The sequence below is a fragment of the Alexandromys fortis genome, unplaced genomic scaffold (genome assembly GCF_014885135.2).
Source record: "Alexandromys fortis isolate MF-2015 unplaced genomic scaffold, M_Fortis_MF-2015_v1.1 scaffold_140, whole genome shotgun sequence".
NCBI classification, from domain to species: Eukaryota; Metazoa; Chordata; class Mammalia; order Rodentia; family Cricetidae; genus Alexandromys; species Alexandromys fortis.
The window spans coordinates 3645788-3667681 of NW_026068048.1; the positions used below are offsets into that span (position 1 = coordinate 3645788).

The following is a 21894-nucleotide window of genomic DNA, read 5'->3' on the forward strand; positions in this document are numbered from 1 at the left end:
AAAAAGAAGGAGGAAGAAGAAGGAGGAAGAAGAACAAGGAGGAAGAAGAAGGGAAAAGAAGGAGGAAGAGAAAGAAAAAAGAGGAGAAGAAGTGATCACTTTGAGTTCAAGACCAGCCTGGTCTACTCAGTGAGCTACAGAACAGCCAGGGCTATACAGAGAGACCCTGTGTCAAACAAACAGAAAAGATACAAGGAGAAAACCTACTCCCAAAAGTTGTTCTCTGACCTCTCCATACATATATCTCTGACCTCTCCATACATATATCTACCTACATGCGTGCACACACACTTTAAATTTTATATTTAAATAAAAAGATTCCTATAACAATAACAATTTAGTATTTCAATGAAAAAAGCATACAGCAATTATATATATTAATCACACTCAGTATGACATTTCAATGCATATATACAATATGTATTAATTAAATCCAATCATTTCTCCAATTCTCCAAACATTTTTGCTTTGAGACATACATAAACAAGAAAAATGAGATGGCTCGGTGAGCAAAGGCATTGCTGTGCAGGTCTGATAACCCGAGTTTGACCCCTGGGTCCTACAGTAGAAAAAGAGAACTAACTCCCACATGTGCTGTGGCATTTGTATGTACACATTCACCACATAAACACACAATAATAAAATGTTCAAAGTTTAAAAATAACAAGTCAGGCGGTGGTGGCACACCCCTTTAATCCCAGTACTTGGGAGGCAGAGGCAGGCAGATCTCTATGCATTCGAGGGCAGCCTGGTCCACAAGGGCTAGTTCCAGGACAGGCACCATAACTACAGAGAAACCCTGCTCAAAAAAAAAATAAATAAATAAATAAATAAATAAATAAATAAATAACAAATCTAGGGATTAGAGAGATGGCTCAGAGGTTAAAAGCACTGAATACTCTTCTAGCAACCACATGGTGGCTCACAACCACCCATGATGAGATCTGGTGCCCTCTTCTGTTGTGCAGGCAAACATGCAGACAGAACACTGTTTAGATAATAAATAGAATAAATCTCTTAAGAAAATAACAAATCTAGCCAGTATGTATAAAACACTAAGAAAACCAACCTTTTGCAACTGTGATGAAGCAGTGGATGTGGCCAATGCTCATCAGTCACTGTCTAAATGACAAGATGATAATTTGAGGAGGAAATTTATGATGAAGGACTCAAACCTGAATATACCCAAATCCACTGATTAATTCTAGCCTCATAAAAAGCAGAAGGAATTGGAGAGATAGCTCAGCTATTAAGAGCACTGGCTGTTCTTACAGAGGACATGGGTTTGGTTCCCAGCTCACAACCATCTGTAACTCCAGTTTTAGGGGATTGAAGACCCTCTTCTAGCCTCGGCAGGTACCAGGCATGCTTGTGGTACTAAGACATATACATGCAGGCAAAACCTTCATATACATAAAATGAGACAAATCTAAAAAAATTTTAAGTGGGAAATGCTCGTCATTAAACAAAATATCTCCCATGAAGTGTTTCTGTCTGAAATAGTCAATCAAAATCTAAGGAAGCCTATCTGTCTAGTGAGAGAGCATGAGATAAACTGTGAAGTAGCCTTTCCTGTGGTCTTTTCAGTCTTACTGCTCACTAGCAACCACTGACTGACCTTACAGCCTGTGGGAGCTATTCTAACAGCTGTCTCCCAACAATTTTCACCAGCTTGGTCCTCAGTTTCATCTTTATTCTTTTCTACCAACTTTTGTTTGTGTTTCGAGGCAAGGCTTCTCTGTGTAGCCCTAACTGTTCTAGAACTCACTCTGTAGACCAGACTAGCCTTGAACTCACAAAGATCTACCTGTTCCTGCCAACCAAATACTCTCTAGCCATGTGCCCAGTTCTTTCAGAGCACCAAGTGCTTTGCACAGTTAGTGACTCCTCGGAGACATTGCTACTCCTTCACTGGTCACCTGTAGAAACAGGGTCACCTCACCCACAACGAGGATTTTTCTGACGAACACCTTGCAATTATCATGCCATTTCATTTGCTTTCACACACCTCAGAAGCTGGCACCGAAGGACAGCACTGCTTTGTGCCTGCCAGGTCCCCACAGTCAACAAGTTAGCTGGCAGACTATCTGGAAACCTGACATCCATGAGTCACTGACTGTTTCCCAGTGTTACAGTTTTGTAAATCCAAGAAACTGGCTCCTATGTCAAGTTACCTCTCTCTACCTGAAGGAAACCTGGGACCAGATGCATATCTGTAACTTTAAGATGGGGGCGCAGCCAGGTGGGCAATGGTGGCACATGCCTTTAATCCTAGCACTTGGGAGGCAGAGAAGCCCTGCCTCAAAAATCCAAAAATAAACAAACAGATAAATAAATAAATAAATAAATAAATAAATAAATAAATAAATAAATAAATGCATTAAGGAAAAAAAATGGGTGATGCAGTCTGGAAATGCAACTCAGTTGAACACTGGCCTGGTTTATGCGAGGCCCTGAGGTCTCTCATCACCATCACTCCAGTACTGTGGAGAAGGCAGGCAGATACGAAGGTTTCCATTTCCAAAGGACTTCAGACTTCAGGACCATTAGAGAAGCCCCGCACCCAAGCCCAGGTTTAATATGGCTAGAGAATGCCAGCTGTTTCTCTGGAAGGCCCGTGATCTACCATTCACAAATCTGCTTATGGTCTCTTTCTGTTTACACACACATGTATGTACACTTAAACTATGCCCATTGTTTCTGAAGTCAAATACACACTCGTTTCTTTACAGTTCCCAAACTGACACTCACATATAGATGAACTCTCCAGTGTCATGCATAAAGCATATGAAAGGATGCTTGGAATCACTCACTGTGAGGAAAACACAAATCAAAACCACAAAATACCACTTCATAACCAGTAGCCCGGCAATAAGGAAAATGACAGACAGTAGCAAATGCTGGAAAGGACGTAGAGAGACCATAATCTTCATACACTGCTTGCAGGAAAGGAAAATAGTGCAGACTCTGGAAAACCATCGACACTTCCTTAGTTAAACATGGAGCTGTCACATGGCACTCTACTCCTGTGTACATACCAAGAGAAATGAAAAGCACGTTTACAGCAAAAACAGCACATAAATATTCAAAGTATATCTAACAACCAAAAATTGCAGTCAACCATCTTATCAACTGACAAACAGAAGCAAATGTGGCACAACTAAACAGAAAGTTACTCAGCCTTAAAAAAAAAAAAATATTGAAAGGGAGCTGAAAAGAGGCTCAGTAATTATAATTAAGAGCACTCACTGCACTTGCAAGGGACCCAGGCTTCATTCCCAGCACCTCACAACCGTCCACAACTCTAGACCAGGGATGCATGTGCTGTACATACAATACTTGCAGGCAAAACACCCATACACATAAAATATTATTTTAATCTTTTAAAAAAGATAAATAGATATCCAGGCAATGGTGGCACACAACTTTAAACCCAGCACTCAGTTGGGAGGCAGAGGCAGGTGGATCTAAGTTCAAGGTCAGCCTGATCTACAGAGTTGAGTTCTAGGACAGACAGGGTTACACAGAAAAACCCTCTCCAGAAAAAAAAAAAAAAATACAATTGAGTAGTTGAGAAAGATGCACCCAACACTGAGTTCTGGATGCCATTTCATACACCTGAATGCACGTACACAAAGTACGCAATCACAAAATATCCATCCTAGGTAATTCACTGAAACAATAGATGTAACGATAGGGGGAAAGGGAGAGGATCAGATCAGGCAGAAGAGAAGTGACTTTCTATGGAATGATGAAAAATTGACCCTCCTCTCTCAGCCTCCCTGGTGCTAGAAATACAGTTTTGTTCTACCATGCCTGGCTTCAAAAATATTCTAAAATTTAATTATAAATGATGAATGAATTATATGGTATGCAAATTGAACTTCAAACGAAATCAGGTGTGTTCAGAGTGGTGTATGGCCGTAGACGCAAACTGAACTTCAATAAACTTGTTATAACTACTAAGATAATGAGGCCACAGACCAGTGGTCTCAACCTTCCTAATGCTGTGACTCTCATGTTGTGGTGACCCCAACCATAAAATCATTTTGCTGCTATTTCATAACTGTAACTTTGCTATTGTAATGAATAGTAATATAAGTATTTGGAATGCAGGATATCTGATATAAGACCCCCAAAGGAGTCACAACCCACAGGTTGAGAACCACTACCACAGGCAGTTCCTTCTGAAAGAGAGGAAATAACCTGTTAAGTACACCAAAATGTCCAACTCCCAAGAGCAAAACCCAAACATCTCCCCTGGATAACATGGAGACACTGCAGGAAATTCTTCAGGCAGAGTAGTTAAGTCATTGTCGATGAAATTCAAAGCCCAACAGTTTCCATGTTTTTAGTTCAGACTGACACAAACCATATTTAGAAATGAGCTCCAGAAAAAATACTTTGAAGAATTTTCCTCTCAATAGTCATAAATTTAAAATATCCAACCAGACAAAAAAAATGTCATAAAAGATTCAGTCCTTAATCTGTCCCTTCTTAGATCCCAGCTCTCTTGGCTCCTAAGACCACATCTAACGGTAAAACTCTCTGACATGTCCTCTTAGCTATCCTCCTATACCCTGACTGTTCTCTGTTGCCTCTGTAGTCATCCTCAAGTGCTCAAACACCATCATATCCTCCCTAGGAAGACTGTGTTCCTCTGCCCTCCCCAAGCACTCCACCTCCTCCCTCACCTAAAACCATATACTTCTTTTATGACCCATCTTCCCTGTCACAACAGTTGGCTGAGTTTTTCATCGGGACTGTGATCTCCTAAAACAACCAGTCTACATGTTCCCTCCCAGCATCTGGAAGGCTCTCTGGGCTTATGCTCACATTTCTTGGGAAGTCTTGGAAGCAGTTTCAATAAAGACTGAGTTAAGCCGGGCGGTGGTGGCGCACGCCTTTGATCCCAGCACTCGGGAGGCAGAGGCAGGCGGATCTCTGTGAGTTCGAGACTAGCCTGGTCTACAAGAGCTAGTTCCAGGACAGGCTCCAAAACCACAGAGAAACCCTGTCTCGAAAAACCAAAAAAAAAAAAAAAAAAAAGACTGAGTTAAAGGCCATGCTGTGTTCTGCCTTCTCCTGTCTCTACATTAGCATCACTACCCCAAAACACAGTTTATCAGAACTAGCCATCTCCCCAGTATGTGCCTGCTATCTCAAAGGCAGGGTTCACTCAAGACATTCAAGAATCAAGGGCTGAGCCGCTAGTTTAGTAAGTAAAGTACTTGCCATGAAAGCAAAGACTGGAGTTTGATTTTCCAATGCCCACATGAAAAGTGGATGGAGTGTATGGTTACAATCCCAATGATGGGGAGGCAGAGACAGGAGAGTTCCTGGGTTCGCCAGTCAGCCAGACTAGGCTAATCATCAAATACCAGGTCCCAGACAAAGACTGTCTCAAAAACTAAAACAGGCCCGGGGGTAAAGGACTCCTGAAAAGCAATACCTAAGGTTGACTTTTGGTCCCCACATACATACACAAAATGTTCATGGGCACCTGCACACATCCATGGCCAATACACACTCCTACACAATCTTCATATGCACACACACATACAGAAGATATCCAAAAATCACTTGGGAGGTAGCAGCAGAAGGATGGTAAGTTTGAGGGAATCCTAGGCTATAATGGCAAGACCAAGGAGACTGGAACGGAGGGAGAAAAGAGGAAAGTCAGAGAAAAGGAGGGAGGGCTAGCCTCCTGTATGCTATCTCTGAGCTGTGTCCCAGTCCAAGGCACATGCACTGATGGAAGAGATCCTGCTAAACATCCTCTAAGATACAGAGCAGCCTTCTCTGCATCCACTCCAACATGCCAACAGCACTACTACTACTGAGAAACCGGATCAACAAATGCTTCAAGCACTTTCAAGCTACCTAATGTATTATGGAATTATTTCTTGGCTCCATGTGGTAGTATACAACACCTGCAATCTCTACATTCAGAGGGCTGAGGCAAGAGGATCATGACAGTTCATGGATAGTCTGAGCTACATACCACAGTACTGTCTCAAAACAAGACCAATAAAGTTACTATTTCTGCACAAATGCTACAAACTTGAATAAGCCACAAGCTCCTAAGACACTAAGAGGTATCACTGGGAAAGAGATGATGGGTAAATGCTAATTTAGTGGTTTAAAAAACAATTTTGTGAGTTCCAAGAAGGGAAGCCTCAGAGATCAAGGCTCTGGCTATAGATCCTAATACTGGCCAGGGTTTCTCAGTCTACTTCCTACCTGCCAGCAAGGCCACTTCAAGAACTCAGAATCCACACTTCCAGATCTATGCTTGTGTGTACACATGCTTGTAGGGGCCAGAGGTCAACACTGGGCGTCTTCTGACAGTCTCTCAAAGCCCCTGTACTCACTAACTCCGCCACACGGACTGGTTTGTGAGCACCAGAAGTCTGTCCATATACTCCCTGGCCCTAAATGCTTTTCCATGCAAGTGCGGGGATCCTAACTGAGGACTTCATGCAAGTCTTTTCCCCACTGTGCTACCTCCCCTAGCCCCAGTCCCATTCTTACCTGCAGCAGACCCATCCCTTCAACTGACCCTGGTACTCCAAGCCTGAACACCTACCTGTGCTGTTCAGGCTGAATAAAGGCATCAGAAGACTGAACAGCAATCTTCCCCAACCCCCAGGCCTAAGGAGGACATGACATCACCTCAACCCTATCACAATGTCCCCGTGACTCCCAGAGGAAGGAGGCCCAAAGGTGGAAAGTACTGCATGCCTCAGACTCTAAGGCTTCATCCTCTGCCACTCAAATCAGTGCTCAGCATCAGCCAGCGAGGAGCGGCCTCATTTCCTGTGCAAGGCCAGTAAAAATAGGAAGTGGGGGAGGAAGTTCACAAAGTAGAAACAAAAGTAATCATGGCCCAGTTTCCTGAACACAAATCACTGAAAGGCAGGCAGGGCGAGCCAAGGCCAGAGGAAAGGAAATGACTCTTCTGTGTCCAGCAAGCCCATACCATTTTCTGTGCAAGAGAGGCAGCCTCTTAACCAAAAAACTGGGCAGAGCCGGATGCCAGCTATTACATAGAAATCAATGTAAAGCATGCAATTCAAAGACTCACATGGACAGCTGAAATGTGAATCCTATCAGCACACATTCAGTCTATGGAAAAGTCCCGGGCGGTCATGATTAAGTTATCTTCTAGATAGAAATGACAGAAGGGCTGGAGAGATGGCTCAGTAGTTTAAAGTGCTTGAGAAGACCGACCTACAGAATCTGCCCAGTCACACAGACATGAACAAAAGAGACACGCAGGTCCTGCTCTCAAGCATCTATCAACACGGGATGGGGACTGCCTCTGAGCTGACAGTTGCTCTATCAACTTTACCACAAAACAAGGCATTTTTCCACAAAACCAAAGCAAAGTAGTGGTTCTACAGCATTTTATATCTGTGATCTACAAACAGTGGATCATTTCGTTTAAGAAGAAAAACTGCTCTAACCACCAAGTCAACATAGTTGAGATTTACTCTAAAATAACAGAGGTTTAAAACAACAAAAAGATAAGCCAAATGTGTTAAACGGTCACTTTGGGGGATAGGCTTAATTTTGTTTAAATTGAGGGTTAGTGGGGCTAGAGAAATGGATAGGAGTGAATGGTCAAAGAGGACTCAGTTTGGTCCCAAGCACCCAAATGAGGCTACTCCCAACTAACTCCAGTTTGAGAGAATCCAATATCCTCTGGCTCCCAAAGGGCACCTGCATGCACATGGCGCATGTAAACAAACACAGGCACACATACGTACAACCATACTTACATATGAATAAAAAATCTTTTAAAAAAATCACTGTTTTAGTCTTGTTTGTGTTTTTTTTTTAACATGGAAGGAAAAAAATCAGTCTTTTAGTTGTTGTTGTTGTTGTTGGTGGTGGTGATAGTTCTTTGTTTTGTTGTGGTTTGGTTTTGGTTTTTGGAGACAGGGTTTCTCTGTGTAGCTTTGGAGACTGTCCTAGAACTCTCTCTGTAGACCAGGTTGGCCTCGAACTCATGGAGAAACTCCTACCTCTGCTTCCCCAGTGCTGGGATTAAAGGTGTGCACCACTACCACCACCCAGCTGTTCTAGATTTTTTTTTAAAGCAGCTACTACCATCAATAGTGAAAAAGTAAATGCGATAGACGATAATCAGCACATATTCACATTAGCACAATTAATGTCTATTTAGTAGCAGTAACAAAAAAAGATACAATTATTCCTTGACCCTGCTGCAGACAGACTTAGTCATTACTCTGATTTCCTAGTGACTGAAGGACTTACTTTACTCTGTATTTAAAATGTTTACTCTTTTTACAAAGCTATAACCTCTCAGAACTTGGTACCATTGAGCAAAGTGCTAAAACTTACAAAGTAACTTTACCACAGAGACACTGCAAACCAAACACAACACAGACCCTGAAAAGGAGAACTGGGCATGACAGCACAAGCCTGACATCTCACCACTTGGGAAGCACAGACACTAGGATCATGAGTTCAAGACCAACCTCAGAATCAAGAGCAGACTCTTGGGGAGAGTCCTGTCTACAAACATTGAACTACAACATCAAAAAGATTGACAATGCTGGGCCAGGGGGGGAAGTCTCACTTGTGGCCTAGGCTGACCTTAAACTCATGACAGTCCTGCCTTAGCCTCCTAAGTGCAGGATCACAGCAGTGTGCTACCACATCTGGGAAAGCTGGCTCTTACAATTCTGAAATGTTTGCTTGGATAAGATCAAGTTTTCATTTATAAACTAAGACGGTCTTAACTGGGGCTGAAGAGGTGGCTCTAATTATCTATCGAGATAAATAGATAGATAATGATCTATCTGGATATCCATCCTATGGATCATTATCTTTCTGACATCTCTGTCCCAAGTGACTGTCTGCTTCTATCAAAACTCCAGGTTCTTTACATAGCTGGTCTTAAACTCATGATACTCCTCCTTCATCTCCTAAGTGTTGACGTTACAGGCTTGTGCCATCACACCCGGGGTTTGAGATTCCTCTAACCCTTTCCTTGAGTTTAGCTAACATTCTAGCGCACCTCACAGGACTTACAGAAACGATTTACTCACATTGACCAGTTTATTGTAAAGGATCTCACAAAGGACTGAATGAAGAGATGCGATACTCTCTCCAGGCCTGCCACCCTCTAGAAACCTCCAGAAGCTCTGGGCCTTGGCATGTGCGGAGGCCTCATGACTCAGGCAGGACATGAAACCCCAGCCGCTGATGATCATTCACTAAATCCTCCTCCTGTCTCAGAGGCTTGGGTGGAGCTTGAAGTCCCAATCCTCAGATGTCACCTAAGTTTGTTCAGGTAACTAGCACCTAGCCTGAAGCTCTTCAAGGGCTGCCAACCATCAATGACCTCATTAGTGTACAAAAACGTATTTACTCGTTCAGAGGCTCCACAATTTCAGGGGTTGCTGTCATAATGGAAAAAATCAAATAGGTATTTCTCAACTACACATCAAAACAATTTTCAAGTCAGGTAAGATGGCATGCACGTGTAAACCAGCTCTCTGAAAACTGAGGCCAGAGCACAGGCAGTTCTAGGCCAAGCTGAGCACAGGAAGACACTGTCTGAAAAAAGGAAAAAATAGCATATACTCAGTAGTATATGTCAAAATAAAAATTAGAAATTACCTTTCTTACTATGAAGGAGTATTATGTGAATTTAGAGTCATTTCAAATTTAAGGTAATTTCTGGCCAGACCTGGTATCACACATCTCTAACTGAGGAGGAAGATCAAGAGTTTAAGTTGGATTGGTTTAATCCCAACACTCAGGAGGCAGAGACAGGTAGATCTCTGAGTTTGAGGCCAGCCTAGTCTACAGAGTGAGTTCCAGGACTACAAAGAGATATCCTGTCTCAAAAAAAAAAAAAACCCTTAAAAGAGAGATAGAGAATTTAAAAGTAATTTGGGCTATATACAGTAAGGCTCTCGTCTCAAAAATCAAAACAAAACAAAAAAATCAAACAAACAAAAATGTAAGGTACCCATGAATGATTTTTGCTAATTGATAACTACGGTGTCTCTCCTCCAAGCTGGGAACACTGCAAATCCTACCATCTGTCAAGAAGACCAGCAAGTGAGAGAGACAAAGTTGGAAGACTGTTTTCCCCATATACATTTCAGCAGATCACACCATCAGAAAAGTGGAACACTGTGTATCTGCGTGTCTGTGTATGATGGTATCAAACTCAGTGTTCTGCCCATGTTAAGCAAACATTCCTGCACTGAGTTATATCCAAAGGCCAGAAATGTAGAAATTCTATGATAATCTCCTCACCATGGGCTCCCTACCTAGGGAAGGCTCATGCTGGCTTCCTACTCTGCTACTTTCCCAGGCCATAAGCCTTTACATTTTCACTACTGAGGTCTTGAGATATACATAGCTCTGCTCCAGACATCAGGGATACGGAAGTGCTGCCTAGTTCAATAGGCTAGTAAGGCCCTTACTGCTGCTAGGTGAAAGATGTTCCAATACAAACAAACTTCAGGAAAGCCACGTGCTGTCAAAATGCAGTGGCTATTGCTATGGCCTGGGCCTCCTGATTCACCTAGATGTGAACTTCTGCTCAGCAAACATGTGCCAAAGGAAAGGCACTTAGTGACTATGACCTTAAGCAAGCCAGCTAGCCAGCTGAAATCTCGTGCGGCTGTTTCCTTAGTAGAATGGCACAGCTAAACTCCATGGAGCACAGGATTTAGCACATCTCCAGCCTCAGGAAATAGAAACAGCCACTCTTCATGAGGCCTTGAGCTAGCATAGAGATTCCTCATTCTGGTCAAATTGACCCCAATCACCACTGAAGTTAAAAGCATACAGAAATAGTGCCCACCTTCCTGCAGCTGTGGCCTCCAACTCTCAGAGCTCAGGCAACAAACTAAGTGTCACCTGGTACGCTCAAGATAAAGAAAAGAAGGTCATGGCTCTTCCCACTTCTCTGCACATCACCCCTGTCACTTCAGCCCCGCACTATAGGAAGGTGGACACAGCAGAGGAAGGGGCACTATCACCTCAAATTACAAAGCACAGGACAAAGTTACTTACGCATACCACTCTCCCCTCCCTTGAGACTCAGGGGCAGCTCAAGTCCTCGGGAGCTGCTGAGAGGGCCCACTTTCCCCTCTCCTTACCTAGATCACTGAAGCCCAGGACATGTGAGTCTGGGAGCCAGACCAGTGTTCCTCAGCCTCTGGGACAAGGGTGACAGGGTAGAGAAGACTGAGCTCTTCCCAGGTTCCTTAACCATAACTGAATCTCTTTAGTATCTAATTCCCAAGTCATTTTTAGTAAGAAAATGTGATTGCTTTTGTGGTAGTATCTAGCTCTAATTCTATATTCAAAGCTTCCCACTGCTTACCAGAGCTCTGTGAGTTCCAAGGCAGCTTGGTCTAAACAGTGAGTTCCAGAAATGCAAGAGATACACATAGTGAGACCCTGACCCAGTACCCGCCCCCCAAGAAAAAAAAAGAGAAAGGTTTAAAAGTAGGGTCAGTAATATGGTTCAATGGGTCAGTGGGGAAAGCTGCTTGCTACCAAGCCTGATGATCCGATTTCCTTCCCAGGACCCACAACGTAGAAGCCAAAATCCAGTTCCTCTGATTATTATCCTCTGATATCCACATGTATGCCATGGTACTCATGCCCACACATATACACAAACTTTCAAATGTAATAAAGAATTTAAAAAGAAATGCCACATCAAGGGATGAATTTTTTTTTTTTTTTTTTTTTTGAGACAGGGTTTCTTAGTATAGCCTTGGCCTTCCTGGACCTCGCTCTGTAGACTAATCTGGCCTCAAACTCAAAGATCCGCCTGTCTCTGCCTCCTAAATGCTGGTGTTAAATGTGTGTACCACCATTGCCTGGCTCAAGGGATGAATCTTAAAACTCACAGTAAGTACACACGCTTTTGTCAAGAAAACAAATGGCACTAGCCAGGAATACATAGTGAGACCCTGTCCCCAAAAGAAAAGCAAACCAATGGCAGCATGAACTACAAGAAACAACTTGGAAGGGATCCACATGTATTGCATTAAGAGATTTATTACCTAAACCAGACATGAGTTCAAAGACAGAGTAACACTCTATCATTTTATACCAATGGCATACAAACACCAGAATAACCCAATTACAGACCCCTCTAATCTAGTTCCTGTTTCTCAATCTTTTGTGTCAGGTTGTCTGGGACACACATCACCCTTGGAACAAGACCTGCAGTAAGTCGGGGGGTGGGGATGGCATATACTCATAATCCCAGCACTGCAGAGGCAAAGGGGAAAATAAAGAGTTCCAGGCTAGTCGGGCTACACAGCCAGATACTGTCACCAAATATATATACACACACACACACACACACACACACACACACACACACACACTACTTCTTTTTTATTTTTTTTAATGTGCACTGATGTTTTGTCATGGGTGTTAGGTCCCCTGGAACTGGAGTTACAGACAGCTGTGAGCTACCATGTGGGTGCTAGGAACTGAACTGCCAACACCATGATGGATGTAAGCCACACGTTCACTTTACTGTAGTGCACAATAACAAACACACATTCCTGCCAGGATCTGCTCTAAGGGCTTTATAGTAACACAGTAGAGCCTCACTGTAAGCTTAGTGTGGAGGCTCGCACCTAGAAGCTGGGGCATGAGAACTGCTGTGGTGTGAGGCCAACAGCCGGTTTGGACCACGTCTCAAAGAGAAGAAGAAAAACCACACTGTAACCCTAGACATCATTACCGCTCCTATTTTCAAACTGATCTCTTCAAAAGAGAAGAGAGCTGAGCTACTGAGCGGCTAATGAGTAGTAGGTGGTGTGGAGACTGCAGACTGGCTAGCACTTGCTCTTTGCTCCCTCTGTACACGACTGGGTATGCACAGACATCTATTTTAAAATATATTCATCTTAAATTGAAAATAATAGACAGAAAAAAAGCATGGCATATAAGACAGTGTGAAATCAGGTAAGGCATGAGGCATACACCAGAAATTCCAGGACTTGGGAGACTTAAGGCAAGAGGATCTTGAGTTCGAGGCTAGCTTGGGCTAGTCAGCAAAACCCTGTCTCAAAATCATTATTATTATTATTATTTTAATGTTAGGGTAGTTAAACATTTACTGTTTGCATTAGAAAATTAAAAGTACTGTAGGAGCTGGGCAGTAGTGGTGCACGCCTTTAATCCCAGCACTCCGGTTGCAGGTGGATCACTATGAGTCTGAAGTCAGCCTGGTCTACAGAGTGAGTTTCAGGATAGCTACGACTACACAGTGAAACTCTGTCTCAAAAACCAAAGAAAGAGACAGAAGGAAAGGAAGGGGGGTGGTTATACTACAGAACCTATTCAAAATTAACCTCAGAGAAATGGGGGGGAAAGGCATCTCTCTTAGAATTATATCTAAGTGGGTAAGTCAAACTTAGTTCTTCCTAAAAACGAGATGAGGATACATTTCACATTTGAGACAGTTTTTGACCCACTGTGGACACATACTTGTAATGCAAGCACTCAGGAGGCTGAGGCAGACTGGATTACTTAACAACCTCAGTTTTTTTCTGCAGCCTCATCCCAAAGGCAACCAATTCTTTTTCTATTACCTGCCCCCAGCTTTTTTACCTGCACTCAGGATCTATTTCTTTCTCTAACTCAAACAGACACATAAGTACACTGTCCTGCAATTTGCTCTTATGGAGTGATTTAAGTTTTGGTTTGAGAATACTGAGAATCACGGTCAGGGCCCTCACTGTGATGCTCTACACACCCTCGGCTAACCCTCACTCTAAGTTGTGACTATTTTCCGTCTTAACCTAAGAGGTCTCATGAAATAGAAGATTTGGGGAGGGTGTAGACTCCACTGGGAACGGCATTCACAAAAAGCTCTTAAATGTACAAAGACATTTAGAAGTACCCTTGAAGCAGTGTGTAGGCTAACTGGAGGTGACAGACACTGAACATGTCAGTTCTGTATGTATCACAGGGCTGTGAAGACTACACAAAGGAATAGACACCAAATACCTAGTGTCAGACCCGACTAGCAGTGAGCCCACAGTGGCGCAGAGCGCACTATCAATTACGCACGGGAGGCTGCCTTACCTCTACACCTTCTTCATTCATGCCATCACCCGCCTAAGCATCCTCTGCTCTTACAATGGAACTGGAGTCAAATTCTCCACTCCCCACGCTATTCAGCTAAGCTCAATCTTCTTCAGAAAATTTACCTTTGACACCTTCAAGGTTGGCTTTCCTGCCTGAGTGGTTTGGGAAGAGCCTGTCTGTCATCACTTCCCACAGTCTCAGCAGTCTCAGTGAGGCCAAGGAATAGTTTCAGAGGCACTAGCTGGGTTCAAAGAGAACTGATGCATTAACCTGGAGGCCGGTTACTGAGTGTGCACACACCGAAAGAGCTAGCCCTCGCTGGAATTTTACCAGACTCGAAGTCCTCACGGCAATACTAAAAGAAATGAGCCATACTCTCCCCATTCTACAGATACAGCATACAGTGTCCCAAGACCAGAATCTACTACAGCACTTTAGATAGAGCTCTGACCACCTCTCTTTGGAAAGAAATTTCCAGATGAAACTATGCAGGGTATAAGGAAGGTGGCCCCTCTCTTTGATACTGCAGGGGTATGTAGCACTCTTGGTCAAGAGTCCAGACAGAGAACCCTCACACCACTTAAGCTAGTACCAAACTTCCACAGACACCATCCCAAACCTCTGCCAGAAACTCAGTCTTTCTTGGGGGATACAATTTAAGTTTAAGCTTTCTGGCCACAAACACATTCCAAACATGCCTTCCTTGGGGTTATAGCTGGGTCAGTTTGGGTTGAATTTAAAGTTTTCCCTGAAATTTGTCTAACTCTATTTACAAAACGTCTCTTGGCTTAAGCGTGTATCTTTTCTATAGATATCAAATGTGTATTTTTAATTTACTCTCTGATGGTCATTTATTCAACAAATTCTTAATTGTTCCCAGAACCATGTGTTCTAGACCCTGGAGATAAATGCAGTGAACAAAATAGGCAAGATTCTTGGGGCTGGAGAGATAGCTCAATCATCAGTGGTCTGCCAAAGGACCTAGGTTCAACTCCCAGCACCCAAATGGCAGCTCATACCTGTCTGTAACTCCAGTTCCAGGGTTTCTGACACCCTCACACAGACTTACATGCAGGTAAAACACCAATAAACATAAAAATAAATTAACAGAAAAAAAATAAAAACAAACCAGGCAATATTCCAGAAATTTGGCAGTTTTTTGGTGTTTCCCTTCTAGGTACTTTAGACACTTCAGAGCAATGGCTGTTCTGTCTTCTCCAGGCTGTCTCTTAGCTCTATATTCTGATTTCCCAATAAAACAATAGCCCATATTGTAGGGGACTGTGAACTAACTAAGGTTACATTCTTCCTAACCAGAGTAGAACTAGAGCAGTCCCTAAGAAAAAAGAAACAAAGTCTAAATTAAGGTGTAGGGGAGGCAAGGTGTAGTGGAACATGCCTTTAACCCCAGTACTTAGGAGGGCAAAGCAGACAGAGCTCTGTGAGTTTGAGGCCAGCCTGGTCTACACAGTGAGTTCCAGGACAGCCAGCGCTACATAAGAAAAACCCTGTCTCAGGGCTGGAGAGATGGCTCAGAGGTTAAGAGCATTGCCTGCTCTTCCAAAGGTCCTGAGTTCAATTCCCAGCAACCACATGGTGGCTTACAATCATCTGTAATGAGATCTGGAGCCCTCTTCTGGCCTATAGTCGTACACACAGACAGAATATTGTATACATAATAAATTAATTAATTAATTAATTAAAAAAAAGAAAGACCCTGTCTCAAAACAAAATAAAAACCACAAAGGTGTAGGGAAGAATGCAAATCACAAGAGTGACCTGAGTCACTAAGGAAGATGAGACTGTGGGATGTCAACTAGTAAGAACATTAGATTCACCCTAGAAGTGATGAAGGACTCCATGTCTAGTGGTCATTTAGAAGGAAATAAAGAATTAACAGAAGAACCAGAATTGAAGCCAGGTATGAATCCCAGCACTTGGGAGACTGAAGCAGGAGGATCTCTCAAATTGGAGGGTAGCTTGGGTACACAACCAGACTCTATCTCCAAAAAACAAAAGCAGAAGCACACATACACACACACACACACACACACAGCAAGAGAGCGAGAGAGCGAGAGAGCGAGAGAGCGAGAGAGCGAGAGAGCGAGAGAGCGAGAGAGAGAGAGAGAGAGAGAGAGAGAAAGCCAAGCCCAAGTAGGGGTAGAGATGTCAGTCCAAGGACCCAAGGACAGTGAAGTAAAGTGGTCTCTACTTCCAAGTCTATTCTGGACGTGAATGGATGTAATGATATTTCATTTCCATTTTAATAAATAAATCTTGCTTGTGGTCAGTACAAAGCAGCCACACTAGTCAGTCACACAGGCCAAGCCAGCTAGCTCAGTCAATATAGCATGAGACTCTTAATCTCAGGGTCGTAGGTTTGAGCCCCTCATTAGATACCAAACACCACGAATAATAAAAACCCAGAGACACATATTGAGGTTCAACCTGAAAAGTAAGAACAGTCAAATCACTAGAAAGCTCTGAACTCTTTGAAATCTTCAGACTAAAAGAGAAAACATTCCTGTTTCATTCCGCCTTATAGTCTACTCTAGTGCTGGGATTAAAGGTGTGCACCACCAACTCCCAGCCTCTATGGTTAACTAGGGTAGCTGCTGAGATTAAAAGTATGTGCAACCGGGCTGGAGAGATGGCTCAGCGGTTAAGAGCATTGCCTGCTCTTCCAAAGGTCCTGAGTTCAATTCCCAGCAACCACATGGTGGCTCACAGCCATCTATAATGAGATCTGGTGCCCTCTTCTGGCCTGCAGGCATACAGACAGAATATTGTATACATAATAAATAAATATACATATTTAAAAAAAAAAGTATGTGCAACCACTGCCTGGCCTGTATGGTTAACTATTGTGGCTGCTTAACACTGGCCTTCAGACAAGATTTATTAATTTATTATTTATTTATTAAAATACAAATGAAATATCACTACAAGTGGAGGAACATGTATTAAGGGGAGGGAAGAAGTATGAGATTAGGCCTCAGAAAGTGGCACCAGACAGGCAAGACAAAGTGGAGCAGTAAAGACAAGGTAAGAAAATGGATACCACTGCTCTGAAGTGGCCAGCCAAGAGCAAGGCTGATTCATAACAACAAGAATGACTGCCCACACCAAACACTGACAGTCACAAGATCTGAGGAGGCAGCAGTGGTGTAGTGCACACCGAGCCATGTTCAAACTTCTGAGATGAAAAATGGCTCAGAAATTAAGGGCACTGGTTTGCAAATACCTGGGTTTAATTCTCATCACCCACATGGCAGCTCACAACCACCTGTAATTTCAGACCCAGAGGACTGGAAGCCCTCTTCTGGCTTCAGTGGGCACTGTACACCCATGGTACAGCCACACATTTAGGCAAAACGCCCATACATGTAAAATAAAGTAAGTAAAATCTCAAAGTCCTAAGTTGGATCCTAAAGCATGGCAGATAGGAAATACAACTAAACAAAATGAAACGGGAAGAAGAGCAAGCAGTGACCCGCAGGGTCAACCAACTAAGAAACCCTCACATGGGCAGTATCAGAAAGACATTTAGAGCACAACTCAACACTTCAGGCTCTTTTTGAATTAATACTGATTGAGAGGACCCAGTAATGTGCTCTTCCCGCCCCAAACAAAGCAATCCCTTGTTCTAGCCAACATTCTTTGTCCATCTAGGAAAAGCATTATTTTCCACTGAGGACAAAGTCTCACAGGAGAAGGGACAGAGTGGACACACAACCCATGGGATGTTCTAGCCTCCAAGCTCAATAGTGATGTCCCTGGAACGTGGAAGATCAAGGAGACACACAGCTCCAAGTGTAGGGGACTTGACGTTCTCGACAAAGTAAGTATTTAGGATTTTGTTTTTGTTTTTTTAAAGGATGCTTAAAGCACGCTGTCTTCCAAAAATCCAGAGATAATTTTAGATTGAAAAAAATCTAGGCTTGCCAAGGGAATCTGAGAACTTTTCTATCTTGGTCTCCAATGCTAACCTACGTATTCGTGTGCAAAAATAGAGGAAGATTAGAATCTCAAATGCCAGACTGAAAAGTTGCCACAACAAACCTGCACTCTTCATATGGAGTCCGTTATCATATGTCAGCCAGAGAGCAAATGGAACAGCAACGAAACCTTTTAATATATTTCCTATGTATATATATATATATATATATCATATTTACACCAAATGTAAAGTATTCCCTGAACTTGTAAAGGAGACATTTTTTTAAGATTGCAAAAAGAAAAAATTATATTATTTTCAAGGCACATAAAAATATTCAAACACATACCAGATCAAATCTGTAAGTAGCCCTTTGCAAATACATTCTTAGAACTTTAAGCCTAAAATAAGACTTGTTGAGGAAGTTAAAGTTTATTACGGTTACTGGATGACTACCCTGCCACTTGGGAAATAGATCTTAAAATAAAAATAAAAACAAAAAGGCTGGGCCTGTTAGCCTATGGTTCTAATTCCAGCACTTGAGAAGCAGAAGTAGAGAGATCTCTGTGAGTTTAGGACCAGCCTGGGCTACACAGTGAGACCCTGTCTCAAATAAGTAAATGAGTAAGTAAAAACAAACAAAAAGGTTAAAAAAAATTTTAGGCAATTATGAGAAGCAAACATAAACGGGATTTTCTACAATACTGGGTTTGAGATTTCCAAATATATCAACAAGGCGAAAAACGGAATGTTACCTTTGACCCCCATTTGTAAATTTATCCCAAGAAGACAAAAAATCAGATAAATCTTTTTTGGCATAAGTATTTATCTTGTGACAAAGAGGAAAACAAATAGTCATCAGGGCTTGGATAAATTATGGTACCCGATGGTCTACATACAACAAACATACAAAATGACACACACACACACATAAAAACGTACGTGTGTGTGTGTGTGTGTGTGTATATATATATATATATGCATTGACTGATGTCACCAAAATCTTAGCAGTGGTTGTCACCTTGTCCTAGGTTGTGGGGCCGTGGTCATTTTCTCCCCTGACACTAGCGTGCTGCCGAGAATGTTTTTACAAGGACAGAAGAATGAATCGCTTTCATAATGGCAGTGGGTGAGGAAGGGCACGGACGAGCTATTTTCAAATTGGGGGCTCCCCAGGCTGAGCATTTCCCAGGCAAATTTGGCTAAAGTATAAACAAAATTCTTATCATGCCAAGCAGGCGTGCTCTTTTCCCTTGCTCCACGCGGGGCAGGAAGACACACCCCTGACCCCTGCGCTCGCCCCGCGGGCGTGGATCCTTCCTAGCCCTAGCCCAGCCTTGGCCCTCCCGACCCCCGCCGCACCCACGGGCTCAGAGGGGAGCCAAGAAGGGGCGCGAGGACGGCCGGGCAGCCGCGAGGCGGCCTGAGGGCAGCAGCGCCCGCCCGTGCCCGTGGACCCAAGTCGCCCACAGGCCGCCAGCCCTTCGCGCACCGCGCAGCGAGCTTCCGGGAGCAGATCCCCCGCGGCGGCCCAAAGCAGAGTCGTGCGTCCTTCAGAGCCGACGCGCCCCCAAGGGTCTCAGTCCCGGGCGCGCGCGGAGAGGCCCCTCCGGGCTTCCGTCCACCCCGCCAGCGCCCGCCGAGCCCGGCGTCCTCCACAGCAGACGAGTGAGGGACGGCGCCGAGGAAAGCGGAGCTCCCCGAGGTCGCCTCGATGCCAGCCGCTATGGCGACCCGTCGCTTGCCGCCCACAGTCAGCCCCGCAGACCCGCGCCCACCAGCGCCCGTACCTCACCTGCGACGCGCCCCGGCTCTCAGCGCACCGCCCGGACCGGCTGTGTACACCGGAAGTGACGTCCGCGGCCGGCCCCGCCCCCGCCCCAGGCGGCCGCTGCGGTTCCCGGCCAGAGGCCCCCCCCCCCCCCCCCCCCCCCCCCCCCCCCCCCCCCCCCCCCGTGCTAGCTGGGCAGCCGTGCTGCTTAAAGTCTCTCGGGGTTTCCAGCCCCTGCCAGCACTCTGTAGGAGGTCTCGGTTGCTTGATTGATCATTGAAAATTGATGACTGAAACATTGATCGCTAGACACCAGTACCTGACAGGCTGTGCAGAAGCGGAATAGTACTAGCACCTTCAGGAGTTGAGTCGCGGATGATGGCAAGAGAATACTAGTGTCACCAATCCGTGCGATGATGTTGTAGTGCAGATGGTAGGAGGGGAAAGTGGAAGAGGAAAGGAGTACCCTGACCTAGTGGGTGATCAGGGAATTAGCCCCAGGGAAGGACCAGAAGCTGAGATCCTAAGAAGAAAAAAAAAGGGGGGGGGGATTGTAAAACAAACATTGGAAGAATGGCTCAGTGGTTAAGAGCACGGACTGAGACTCCAGAGGACACTGGTTCAGTTCTCAGCAACCACATGACAGCTAACAACTGGTAACTCTTGACAGCCTCACACATGCAGGCAAAACACCAATGCACATAAAATAAAAATAAATAAAGTATTGCCAGGCGGTGGTGGCATTAAGCCTTTAATCCCAGCACTCAGGAGGCAGAGACAGGAAGGATCTCTGTGAGTTCAAGACCAGCCTGGTCTACAGAGCTAGTTCCAGGACAGGCTCCAAAGCTAAATAGAGAAAACCAAAAACAAATAAAACACCTGAAGGAGCACAATATGACGACACACAGCAAAAAGAACAGGCAAGAGGGACCTGGGTGTAGCTCAGCTTGTGCCGGCTCATATTAGAAGGCCTAGGCTTTGCAAAGAGGGTCTGAGAGATTAATAAACAAATGTTTTAGGCCGGGAGTGGTGGCATATGCCTTTAATAGCAGCACTCAGGAGACAGAAGCAGATCTCTGTGAATTTGAGCTCAGCCTGGTCTACATAACACATTCAGGGCCAGCCAGAGCTACATAGTAAGATGCTGTCTCAAAAAAGAAAGAAATGTTTTCCAGTTTGGCATTGGCATAAAAACAGACAGGTGGACCAATGGAATTGAATCTAAGACCCTGATATTAATCCATACAACTTTGAACACCTCAGTTTTTACAAAGAAGCTAAAAATATAAAATGGAAGATAGAAAACATCTTCAACAAATGGTGCTGGCATACCTAGATATCGACATGTAGAAGAATGTAAAGAGATCCATGCACAAGACTCAAGTCCAAATGGATCAAAAACCTCAACATAAATCCATCCACATTGAACCTCATAAAAGAAAAAGTGGGAAGTACACTTGAACACATTTGTACAGGAGACCACTTCCTAAATATAACATCAGTAGCACAGACACTGAGAGCAACAACTAATAAATGGGACCTCCTTCGGTAAAGCAAAGGACACAGTCAACAAGACAAAGCGACTGCCTGAAAATGGGGAAAGATCTTCTCCAACTCCACATCCGACAGAGGGTTGATCTCCAAAATATACAAAGAACTCAAGAAGCTAGACATCAAACCACCAAATAATCCAATTAAAAATGGGGTACACTTCTAAACAGAGAATTCTCAACAGAAGAATTTCAAATGGCCAAAAGACACTTAACGAAATGCTCAACATCCTTAGCCATCAGAGAAATGCAAATCAAAACAACTCTAAGATTCCATTTTATACCAGTCAGAATGGCTAAGATCAACAACACGGAGGACAGCTTATGCAGGAGAGGATGTGGAGTAAGGGGAACACTCCTGCAGTTGCTGGTGGGACTGCAAACTGGTACAGCCCCTTTGGACATCAGTATGGCGATTTCTCAGAATATTAGGAATCAATCTACTTCAAGACCACTTTTGGGCATATACCCAAAGGAAGCACACTCACACCACAAGAACATTTGCTCGACATGTTCAT

General features: G+C 43.8%; 1 protein-coding gene across 1 annotated transcript in view; it reads right to left on the minus strand.

Annotated features, from left to right (window-relative positions):
- Positions 1 to 19916, minus strand: part of Garre1 (granule associated Rac and RHOG effector 1) — a 90330-nt gene extending 70414 nt beyond the window's left edge. Inside the window, exon 1 of the mRNA XM_050119074.1 lies at positions 19851 to 19916. The gene's annotated coding sequence lies outside the window, so the exon portion shown is untranslated. The remainder of the gene's footprint in view (positions 1 to 19850) is intronic.
- Positions 19917 to 21894: the final 1978 nt, after the last annotated feature.